The 12,283-nt window shown below is 40.4% G+C and overlaps 1 protein-coding gene across 2 annotated transcripts in view; it reads left to right on the top strand.

Moving 5' to 3' along the window:
* Nucleotides 1-58: 58 nt before the first annotated feature.
* The window catches only part of LOC127007771 (protein tramtrack, beta isoform-like), a 32,118-nt gene continuing 19,893 nt past the window's right edge, over nt 59-12,283 (top strand). The window contains exon 1 of one of the 2 annotated variants that reach the window (XM_050879061.1): nt 59-208. The gene's annotated coding sequence lies outside the window, so the exon portion shown is untranslated. Of the gene's footprint in view, nt 209-237; nt 540-12,283 lie in introns of those variants that run through there. The other variant, XM_050879062.1, reaches the window with a different exon arrangement.

The raw sequence follows: 12,283 nt of genomic DNA, 5'->3' as shown, positions 1-12,283 counted from the left end.
AGGAGAAAAAGTGAGCATCGGGCGGCCGCCGCGCAAAGGATCCGGCCCCCCACACACAGGACCCGACGCCCCACCGCCGCGCGCCCGCCGCCGCTTCGCCGCCGCCCCGCCGCCTATGACCCGAGGCTGGGACTGTTGGCAGCACGGGTAAACAGCTCCAAATGTGTTTCCTACAATCTGCGGCTCCTGCCCCCGGACCCTAGACCGCGTGAGTACCCCCGCGCTGCCTGGTGGGCGGCGGGCGCAGCGCCGCGGCCCCCAGCCCGGTGGTGCACAGCAGGGCCGGGGCAGGCTGGAGAAAGTTGGGCGGCGGGTGTGGGCTGTGCGTGGCGCCCGCATTCCGCGCACGGCACGCCCGCCCTGCCACCCACGCCCCCGTCCGCCCCGCGCCCCGCGACACCCACACGGCCCGGACACGTCGCCCACGCCACCCACGGGCCGCTCCCCATTACCACCCTCGCAACAGTGCTCAGTGCAGTGAAAGGCGGATTTAACCACCACCACCACCTCACACTCATTACCTGGGGCTCACCTTGCAGGTACTGCCCCTCCTGAAAGTACCATATGCTGTGGTCCAGGCGTGTAGTAATTTGGCTTCATGCTGGGGCCCAGTCAGGCTTGTGCAAGTAGTGGCCATGCAAACAGTGGGAGCAGGTTAGCCTTGAGGGCAGCGCTACCTACCTCCTTCCTCATGGGACTGGCAGGCCCATATGCAGTCTGGTCACTGCCTTAAATTCATTCAGTGCCCATAGCTTTCCACACTGTCAGCCTGCCCTTCCCCTGTTGAAGGTAACAAGTGTTCCATTTTGTGAGTATTCCATCACCATATTGAGTTGTGTTGCCTCAGTGATTGTGAAGAGGCTTGGGCACTCTCCGTTGGTGCCTAACCCGTTTTATTTCGGCTGAGGTCATTCTCAAACTAGACAATTCTTAGCCGTCTCATGCTGTGATCTTGTCATTCTGAATGTTTTGTTTATGTATACGTACTTTGCAAATTCATATTAATGAAGCCAGAGATACGATATGTTTCTCCTTATCATATTTAAGCGTTACACCGCAGGTCAGGTAATGTTAGAGTTTGTATAGTTAGGTCAGGTCAGGTTCATGTTAATTGTTTTTGATAAATATGTGTGATACGCTTTACACTGCTTTGTTGTGATGTCACGAAGTTGAGGAGGCGGCAGAGTCTGCTTTCCTCATGTCTTGTGAGCGTTGAAGTGCTTATTTTTCCTCATTTCTACATAGTATTGTGAGAAAAAGACTTATCTATAGTGATTTTTTGTTTGCAATTGATGTGTTATTTGTTGTGAGGAAGTCACTAGTTTTTGGAAGGATGGAAGGGGAGAAACAAATAATAGTGATTTGCAAGAAAACCAAGTGTCACATTAATTTGAACCACGCCAAAAACTATGAGAGAAAATAGTTTCTTCGTCGGCATTGAAGGATGACCTAGGCTACGTAAAAAGTGTACCGCTTGCCTTAGGACTGTCGGTAAAAGAGTTGTCATATGAATGCAGCCTCATCTGAATCCCTACCCCTTGAAGCACTCTTCTGTTGTCACACATGTCTTATGAACCTTCAAACCTCTCAGAAAACTGAAGGAAAGGGTAACTATCAAATTAATCATGAAAATAGCTGTGAAGTGTGTGCAAACATGTGCAGCTGCAGGAGGCTGATTAATGACAATGCTGTAGAAGTTTTTTTTTTTTTTTTTTTTTTTTTATATTGCTGCATTAGGTCCAAGAAAATCCTATTCTGCCAAACTGGAAAGAAATTGCCAATCAAACTTTTCTGCAACAGGACAACTAATAATAATTTGATTGGAGCTAGGTTACTGTCTCATTTCAGTTGCTGCATTTGGTCAGTGGTTGGTCATTTTACTTTGGTATCCGAGATGGCATGCAGCACAGTTGGCAATGGTGACCGAGCATGTTAGATGAGGGTTATTTCACAGTATATCTTTGATGAAACTCTGTATAAAAATGACTTTCAGTTCATGAAAATCCATCAGAAAAAATATTCTCAATCTCTAGGATCATTATGATGAATCAAAAAGAATATCTGAGACTTTCTTTTACCGAAGGATACACAAGAAGTCTATTTATATTTTACACCAAGTGAAAAGATCCCATAAATTGAATTTCATATTTACAAGGAATAACAGCAATAGTTGTGGTTGCATTTATCATAGAAAAATATTTACACATTTTGCAAGTAAAGTAATACAAAAAAATAATCAGTCTATGTAGTTTGCCTAATTTTGTCAGAATTACCACACATGGCACACAACATACTCTTCTTTAACTGCCTCAAAAGTTTTATGGCTAGGTTTAGTGATGATTATAAAACAATAATGTTTTCTCAAGGTTTATAGACTTCTTACATTTAATAGCATGTGGGTTAGTGCTATCCATTACCAGAGATTGGCTTCCCTTGGTGCATACAGAATTTACTTACACAGTACCTACACTTATGATTTCTTTAAAATCAAGTGCATAATATATGATGTAAAGAAACTAGTAATGCTAGCCACATTACTGTTCAACCTGAAACTCATTAAAGGGAAGAGTTATTCTATGGTTGTTCCAGGAAGGGAATTACATAATGAATATAAATAACATTGTGGGCGCGCAAGTATAAGCGCTACCTAAGTGCTTTGGTAGGGCAGCAACTTTAGGGTTTTTCCAGATGAGCTTTACCTGAGGACAATTATCAATTACTCATCCTGTGACCCCCTAGGCAGGAGCACACACACGCACGCACACACACACTGGCAAAAGCGAGTCCAACTCGTGATCAGGCCGTGGTGAATTACACACACACACATGCTTTTAATGGTTATATGTTTTAGTTATATGCATATTTTCTATGATAATTAATGAGACCAGGTAGTATGGCTGCATACACATAGGGGAGGGAGAATGGAGAAAAAACACTAAATACAACCAACTCATGTTTAGGAGTATGAGAGAATTTCTGTGCTTGTTTAAATTTTTTGTTGGGAGGATTATCATTATTATCATCATCTTTATTGTCATTGTTGCTGTTATCATTATTAGTATCATTATCATAGGCCCTTGTTTTCTCCCAACAGAGAATTTTAATCTGTGCCCCATAGGGAAAAAAGTACCTTGTCATGGGAAGGGTAACACCACCAAATAAAGTAATTGTCAGTGCCATTGACACACCATTCAAATACTCATGTCAGTGGTTTCCTGCTACTAGATGAAAAAATTATCAAATAGAAAAGTAAAAAATAAAAAGAAAGATATGAACTTCTAATATACAGAACCCTTTTTTTAAGAAAAAGATGCTTAAAACAACAAACTCAATATCAGTTTAGATAATCCTGTTTTGGTGGAAGTCACAGTATCTTTTTTTTCTCTCCCTTCTCCTCCCTTCCTTATGGCACATACCATAAATGCCGGCGTTGAATCGATCAGTTAGTCAATGGGGGTGTGTCACCTTGGCCACCCTACAATGCCAAACCTGGGGGTTCCTCCAGGGCAAGTCTCCATGCAGGCCCCTTCCCATCCCAAGTACTTCGTGACAGTATCTATCGACTTGCTCAAGCCATGAATGGTGGCATCGAAGTTGCACTTTTATTCTCAAAATAAGACTAAAACTTTAGCATGTGTCTTGGATACTGAATATTACATTATACCTTTAGGAGTAACCTAGGCCTGTAGGAAGTGTACAGATTATTATTATTATTATTATGATAAGCTACCAAAGCCTCCCTCCAGGGTGCAGATACAACAAGTTGAACCACACAAAATACCAAAAGGTACGGGAGAGAAGTAAAGGCAATGAATAGTTAAGAAACTGGCCAGCCAAAGCCAAAAGGAGGAAAAATAAAATTACTGTTTCAAAAAGACATTCACATGAGACTTAAATATAGAAATGTTTGCAGAAAGGACAATCTCATTTGGTACGGTAACTGCTTCCATTAATTTGTCCGACATAAGAAAACATCTTGAGAATTGTGTCGTACAAAAATTCATAGGATTAAAAGCAAGATCGTTTTGACTAAGAGCAAACCTTGTGACCCGGACAGGAGTAAAAGAATCAGGCAAAGCATTGTGTAAGGGATGCCGAATATTCTTAAAAACTTTAAATAAAATGCTAAGGGCACCAGCTTGATTCCGATGAACAAGATCAAGAACAAGTGCTGGAAAAATAAATTTAATTGAATTGATAGCTCTGTCAAGTAACTTTAAATGGCAATTGGCAGCAGGCATTCAAACAGGAGCACAATACTCAAAGTGGGGCAAAATGAATGCATAAAAAGATTTGATTACAGTTGAGTCACAAGCAAATATTTTGAAGCACTTACGAAGTAAGCCTGTCTTCTGTGCAATAGTGGAAGACATGGAACAGATGTGCTTCTCAAATGTCAGTTTAGAATCAAGAGTGACTCCCAACAAACGAATACTAGAAACATCCTTAATCTGCTCACCAAAAATATGCAAACAAGGCTGAGGTGGTTTCAAGGTACAGGATCTGCTGATGGTAATGGAATGCATTTTATTAGCATTAAGCTTCATGCCCCAGAGTTTACACCAAGTTGTGATCATTGCCAAGTACCTATTCAGAGATGCAGCAACTTCACCTCTGCTGCTAGGAGAGTGAACAGCGGAGTATAGAGTTGTATCATCAGCATGTGAAATAAGCTTATTTTCGAGGTTAATGCCCTGAGGGACACCAGAAACAACAGGCAGAGCAGGCACCATCAACAACCACACACTAATCAATTAGGTAAAAATTCTTTAAAAATACTGAAAAGACTTCCACCAATACCAAGGTGTTGTAGTTTATCAATTAGAGCTCTATGATTCACAACATCAAAAGCAGAACTTAATCAATAGCAACAACTCGAGACTCATGCCCACGATCCAAAGAAGATTGCAGGTCATGAGATAGAGTCAAGAGAGTGTCACATGTTCCCAAACCCTTACGGAATCCAAACTGAGAATCAAGTAACTGATTGAATTTATCACAGTATATGGAAAGATCAAATAAAATGTTATTGTTTAATGGCTGTGATAGTCTAGCAGACCTTACTAGCCCTGGCATTGTCCTCTGGTGACAAGAAAATATTTAGCGACTTAGTGAGTTTTTTCGACCTAAACGCTCATGTGAATCGCAACTCATTACTACACATCACAACATTACGAGGCTACTTGACCGACGGGACATTAAACAAGTTGACACTATTGTTTTAGATTTTGCCAAAGCCTTCGACAAAGTCCCGCACAAAAGACTGACATTAAAATTGAAATACTACGGTATTTCAGAACCTATTCTTCACTGGATCACAGCATTTCTTACTAACAGGACTCAACGTGTTGTTCTTGACGGATCTTCATCTGACACTGTCCCTGTTTCTTCAGGTGTCCCACAAGGCACCGTTCTAAGTCCCCTTCTTTTCCCCCTGTACATTAACGATCTTTGACTGTCAACGCCTAACTCTTCCACTAGACTATTTGCCGATGATAGTTTACTGTTTAGAGCAGTAAAGACTAGTGACGACTGCAGACTACTACAAAACAACTTGGATGCCCTCCAGCGGTGGGAGCGCACCTGGCAGATGCACTTCTGACCAGACAAATGCAAACTATTAAGATTCACCAGAGCGCACAACCCCATCCATCACACTTACACTCTCCATAATTCAGATTTAGAATCAGTTCACACACACAAGTACCTTGGTACCCATCTCTCAACTAACTTGAAATTCAACACTCACATAGACCATATCAGTGCCACAGCCAACAGAACACTGGGGTTCCTGAGGAGGAATTTACATAACTGCACACCTGACATTAAACACATAGCTTATGACACACTTGTGAGACCAACACTGGAATACTGCTCCACAGTGTGGGATCCTTACACACAGAAACATTGATAGGTTAAAACAAATCAACACCAAGGCGGCTAGGTTCATTACAAACAATTACACTCGAACCCCTGGAATCACAACACAGATCAAACAACAGATAAACATGGACCCTCTTCACATATGCAGACAAGCACACAGACTTACACTTATGTACAAGATCACAAACACTCACATTGACATTGATCCACACACATACTTACACAACGCAAACAGTCAACGTACTCGTAACACACACATCCATAAATACCAAACATATCACACTAACACTGATGCATACAAGCACTCATACTTTCCATGCACCATACGTGACTGGAACAGCCTCCCTCAACAGAGTTTAGACTGCGGTACAATACTCATTCAGAAAACAAATACACACTCACTTGTCACCACAACACACCAACACTAAGGGTGCGTCCACACTGGCGATTTGTTGCCTACAGACAAGTTGAGAGCACTGTTGGAAACACCACAGCCGACATCTGGATACATATCGACAACACTGTTTGGAGATATGTTTGTTACAATGTTGGGCAACATGTTGGCATTAAGAGGCAACTTGGTGAGGCCGTCCACACTAGATCTTTGCAGACTGATGGCCGTCGCTGTTGGTGTGGGTCTGTGTGTGTCTGCCCACATATTTCCACAATATTACCTCGTTCACACTAGGGCTACCAACATATCGCCCAACAGTTTTACCAACATGTCTTCAACAATTTATTGTTGAACGACTTTATAACTTGTTGCCCAACATGTTCGTTTCGATGTTGTCAACATGTTTTGTCGCCAGTGTGGACGCACCTTATCAATTACACTTGATTCATTTCCCTCCCCTGCACAACCGGCTCCCCCGTCCCCCCAACTGCCAACACAAATATGCATGTTATGCACCTGTACAGGTGCCCTACGCATTAATATCCAGATTCAGATTTTTTTTGTGTTGATGTTGTGAGAGTTGCCAAGTCCAGGGTATCTGTGTCCGTATCTTGTATTTGTTTAAACTCAGCTTCAAAAGTCTCTAGTTTCCCACAACCCTATCAAATTAACCAATCTCAACCTAACCTTACATATATAATGGCCTATTGCCACCAAGCAGTAGCCCATTGTCACCAAACAGTAGCCACCAAATAGCAGCCATGCAACACTAAACATTAACTTGTCACTAAATGGTAACTGAGCGCTGTTAAAACAGTAATTAATCACTGCTAAACAGTAACCTATTGCCATGGGAGAAGAGAGGTGAAAATACACATACAGCAATTTTTGTATAAAATGGGTATCACATTAATCAAAACATACTTTAAAAAGTAGTCATACCTCGCAGATCATTTTCTGCATGATGCTGCTGTTATCTAAAGTCATTCTCATTTATTTTCATCACGTGTTCAAACCATCTTGGAACACTACGTTTCACAGTATGCACAAATAATCCACACCCTTTTCTGCAGCACCCATATCAGCCCTATCATATATGCTTTCATTACTTTATAAATCTCATCCTGACAGAACACATGCACCTCTTATGTAGCTCATTTACACTGTGCATACATGTGATTGCTGCATGAGCTACATTTCACGTCTGTGTCTTTGATGCATATGACAGTATTGAGAGGGTAATGGTGCTTTGTATAGAAAAGTTTCATTGACTAAATCAAGAGGAAGTTGTATGTACTGGACTTTTCAATACTCCCCCCCCCAAACACACACACACACACACACACACACACACACACACACAAAGAAAAAAAAGAAAAGGAAAATGTATATTGCCTATTCCACTCCAAGGTTAATGCTATGAAGTTTCTCAATCCAAGTAGCAGCATTCTTATCTGGAATTTGAACTAATAATTGATGTACGGTATCTCGTCATAATTTTTCAGACCCCAGAATTCAGACTTCCCCAGCTTGAAATGTCCCACCTTCACAAAATTGGACAATTGGGTTTTTCATATCAGAAGAATCCCCACAAATGGACTTTTATTTTTCATGATAGTACGAAGTAGAATTTTTTGTACTAAGATAGGAACCTGGTGGGCAGTGTTTACATAGTGGGCTCCTTATGACTCAAGGGAAGGTTAGCTCTGTTTGGCATTATGCTGGAAATAGAAATAATGGTGATGCAGGGAACAACAATAACAGTAATAGTGGCAGGAGAGCATTGTTATTATTTTTTTATTCATATTACAATTATTAGTTGTTGTAGTTGCTGTTGTAGGGTTAATAGCAGCAGCAGCAGCAGTATTAGCAATGTTGCCAGATTGTCGCCCTCGGCCTCTTATATTTACCGACTTCCGACCCAAAAACCATCTCCTGGGCCCCAATAACTAGTTTCATTTATATTTATCGTTAAAATAGTTAATTCCTGATGTCTCGGCAATAGTTAGACATCAGAAACCGGTAAATACGCGGCTCTGAGTATGATAATCTGGCAAGGGTTAGCAGTAGTAGTAGTAGAAATATTCTCTCATACATTGTTCAAGGCTGCTCCTCCATCTAGAGAGTCAGAATGATGGTGGTATGGTGGTGGTGTATTGATCCTTCTCAGTGTGGGCTGGGTTGGGCTACTCTCTCCCTCTCCCCCTCTTCCCTTCTCCCTCCCACACACACAGTCACATACTTCCTTACAAAATAATTCTCTCCATAAGAAGAAAAAAAATCAACCTAGGAGCACATACTTACCGTGCCTTCTGTTACTGATCCTAAGACACTGTAAAGATGCATGATTGTGATGGTGATTTTTTATTATTATTATTGTTATTTATTTATTAGTATGGTATATATTTTTGCCAGATAAAGAGGAAGGAGATAAGCTTAAAATTCTCAACTCTTAGTACGGTAGCTTTTGTTATATTATTCATGTTTTTTATCCAACAAGTGTAAAAAAAGTTTGGAATCATTTGGAACACATTGAAGTGGGGGTAATTATGCTAAGTACATCATAATTAGACTAATTTTTGTGTGTGATCCAAAAACTACTCAGACTAACATTCTTCTGACCGAGTTCGTTTTTTTATCCAACAAGTGTAAAAAAAAGTTTGGAATCATTTGGAACACATTTAATTGAAGTGGGGGTAATTGTGCTAGATACATCATAATTAGACTCATTTTTGTGGGTTATCCAAAACTACTCAGACTAACACTCTTCTGGCCGAGTTCTGGGTAGGGAACAAGGTAGGCGGTGTATTTCATTTGCATCTTTAATCTTGGATATATCAAGGATGCTTATCACTAATAGTTCCCAACACACAAACACAACTAGTACTGTTTTATATCAGGGAATTTTTATGGAGTTAGTTTAGTCATAGGTTTATACTTACCTCTTAAAATGTTGATTACTTGCATTTAAATATTGTAAACCATGCCTGCTGTTGTGTGTGTGTGTGTATGTGTTTGTGTGTGCACTTTAAGACAAAGCTGCTGCAAGAGGTGTGTTAGGGTGTTGCTTGCTGCCAATAGTGAAGGAAAAAAAAAGAACCAAACAGGTTATTTCAGATTACAGTTATGATGCAGGTGATCGAAGGGTGATTATCAGCAGGTGGTGTGTGTTGTTGGCTTCGTGCTGAGTGGCGGGGATGTCAGTGGGAGGAGGGAGGAGGAGAAATGTGGGCGAGAGTGGATGTCAGTTGTTGATCGCAGTAAGGAAGATTGCAATTACGTGCTGCTTTGTAATGTTATTTTTTAGGATACAGGAGAGCCATCTGTGAGTTTGTGACGATAGTTTGCAGTCTTTTTGAATGTGTTTCTTTTGCTATATGTTGATAATATGCTTAGGATAAAGGCAGAACCCAAATTTTAATAGGATCATAATTTATTTGGGGTATTGAAGAGTTGTGTGTGCTGTTATTGGGAAAAAAAACCTCTCAAAGCAGTGAAATTAAAGATCACACAACTAAGGCTTTGAAAATTAGTGTATGGAAGTCTGAGGATGAAAATATTAGTAGTTGAAAATAAAAAGACATGAGCAGATGAAAGAAGAATGTGGATAAAAACTTAGAATGCGATTGAAAGACTAGACATGAAGTGAGTGTTGAGTTCAAGTGGGAGAGAAAAGAGGTAACATATATAAAGCTATTTCAATCGTAGGTTAGAAAGTTATAGATGATTTTTATGTATAACGTGTATTAAATTGTATATGGCCAGAGGAATATACTGTGTGGAGGGGGCATACAGAAGTCAAGTGGAGAGAATAGAGATGACAAGAGTGAAGAAAGGAATAAAGAGAGACAAGCTGATGGAGAGAGGAGATAGGCTGGGCTGAGGATATGAATGAATGAGGGAGTAATGGAATTGGGTGAGGCAACAGAAGTGCAGGAGCATGAGTGGAGATGAAAGATATGGAGAGAATGGACTTACTTGTTTGTTAGGAAGAGGAAAACTGGGTGGCAAAAGGAATATAATAATGGAAGATTAAGATAACAGGACAAGGAAGTGTGTACATAGAGGGATTAGTATGACAGATGAAGATTGACGATGAATGTTAAAAGATGGTCAGATGTAACTTGTTGAGATGGATGGATCACCTGGTAAGAATAGGATAAGAGATGACAAAGAGAGTGTAAGAAGGGAGGAAGGAGGATTACATGGGTGGAGGAGAAAGATCCCTTGTGTAACAGATGACTGAGTCTGAGTATTGTGTTTCTGAGAGAGAGAGAGAGAGAGAGATTGATTGATTGATTGATTGGTAGTAAATTGTCGCAAGTAAACAACAAAGGAGAAGGGAGGAGCATGCCATCTCAACCCCCAGGCAGTACAGAGTGTGATTATACAACTAAGGATACATGTGGAAGTAGCACCAGGAAACTAAAAAGATACAATGGTAGAGAGAGAGAGAGAGAGAGAGAGAGAGAGAGAGAGAGAGAGCAGCTTGCAAATGTAGTGTGAATAGACAATGAGTACTTAATGAGTGGATGTCGAAATTAATAGATAAATAGATAACTGAGAAATAGTAGTTATAGAAGTAGATGCATTAGTTTTTGTTAATTTAAACCGACTTTTTCTTAACAAATTTACTTATCTTTTGCTTAATTTATTTCCAACAATGATATGAAGTCCTTGTAGTAATCTTGAAAGTCTGGGGAGAGGGACAAATTAGGGAAATCATTACCTCACCTTCAATTATTCTCTTCATGCTGCTTAAAAGGCCTCCCCAAAAGAAAAAGAAGCATTCAGTATATTTCACAGTATACCGAAATATTACTGACAACGATAATAATGATAGTAATGACAGCCACAACAGCTTAGAAGACCTGCCCCTAAAAGAAAGAAAAACTAATTATACTGATATATTACTGACTGATTATAATGATACTAACAGCCACAGAAATAATGGTAATAATAATAACTAATAATAGACGCGTTGGTTTGGGGAATTCCACCTCAACCCACACACACACACGCACAAACACGATATAGAATGGTATTACCTAACCTCCATATGTCACTTTATTTGTTCTTTATGAGTGTAGACCGTCCCATTCAAGTCCCTTCCATCACACGGCTCTCTCCTCGTCCCTCGTGTGTGTGTGAGAGAGAGAGAGAGTTGTGTTTGCTGCATTCACATTTGCATAACAATATTGGGTAGCTGCGCATTATAGTAGTAGTAGTAGTAGTAGTAGTAACAGCACAAGAAACTGCCCATCATTTCACCATATAAACCTTTCGTAAACTCATTTGTATTCACTATCGTACTCCACAAGCAAGTTATTTATATCTCAGTCATGAATACGCAGCTGTATCATATATCATAAACAGCGATGAGGACTATATTGAAGACCAAATTCCTCTTGACAAAATCTATTCCCCCTTTCTCTATATTATGACACTTCCACAATGCTTCGATTACCGTCAATTAAAACTATATTATAACACAACAAAACCTTGCCTTTTTTCCTTAATACTGATTCTTGACTTCTTTATCGTTAGTCTCAGAAATGGTTAACAGATTCATTCCTCACGCATCAAAACTTACCAGAAAATATTTATAGTTTGCCCTAAAAATCAGATATATTACAGTTTTCTTCCCCACTTACACGGTAATGGCTCTTCCACTTAATTCATATCATTCTTATAACTGATTGACATGGTGGGTGGCTTATCGTAGTATTCATGTCACGTCTAAGCGAAGTCTTGATTTAATTTTTATCTTCGTTCATAGGAGAAGTCGCGTAGTAATTTATATGTTGTTATAGAAAGAAGGAATGTTGGGTATTGGCTTGGTGGTGGTGGTGGTAGTGGTTATAGTGGCAGTGGTGGTGGTATGGTGAGCAGTGACGAAGACTTATGATGACGATGATGATAACCGCAGCGCCTCCCCTCTCCTCCTCCATACCACCATCACCACGACCACCACCATCATCAGTCAGTGAAACCCTCCTCCAGTGC

The sequence above is a fragment of the Eriocheir sinensis genome, chromosome 36 (genome assembly GCF_024679095.1).
Source record: "Eriocheir sinensis breed Jianghai 21 chromosome 36, ASM2467909v1, whole genome shotgun sequence".
NCBI classification, from domain to species: Eukaryota; Metazoa; Arthropoda; class Malacostraca; order Decapoda; family Varunidae; genus Eriocheir; species Eriocheir sinensis.
The sequence above is the reverse complement of the archived record's forward strand: the minus strand, read 5'-3'. Positions and strand labels throughout refer to the sequence as shown.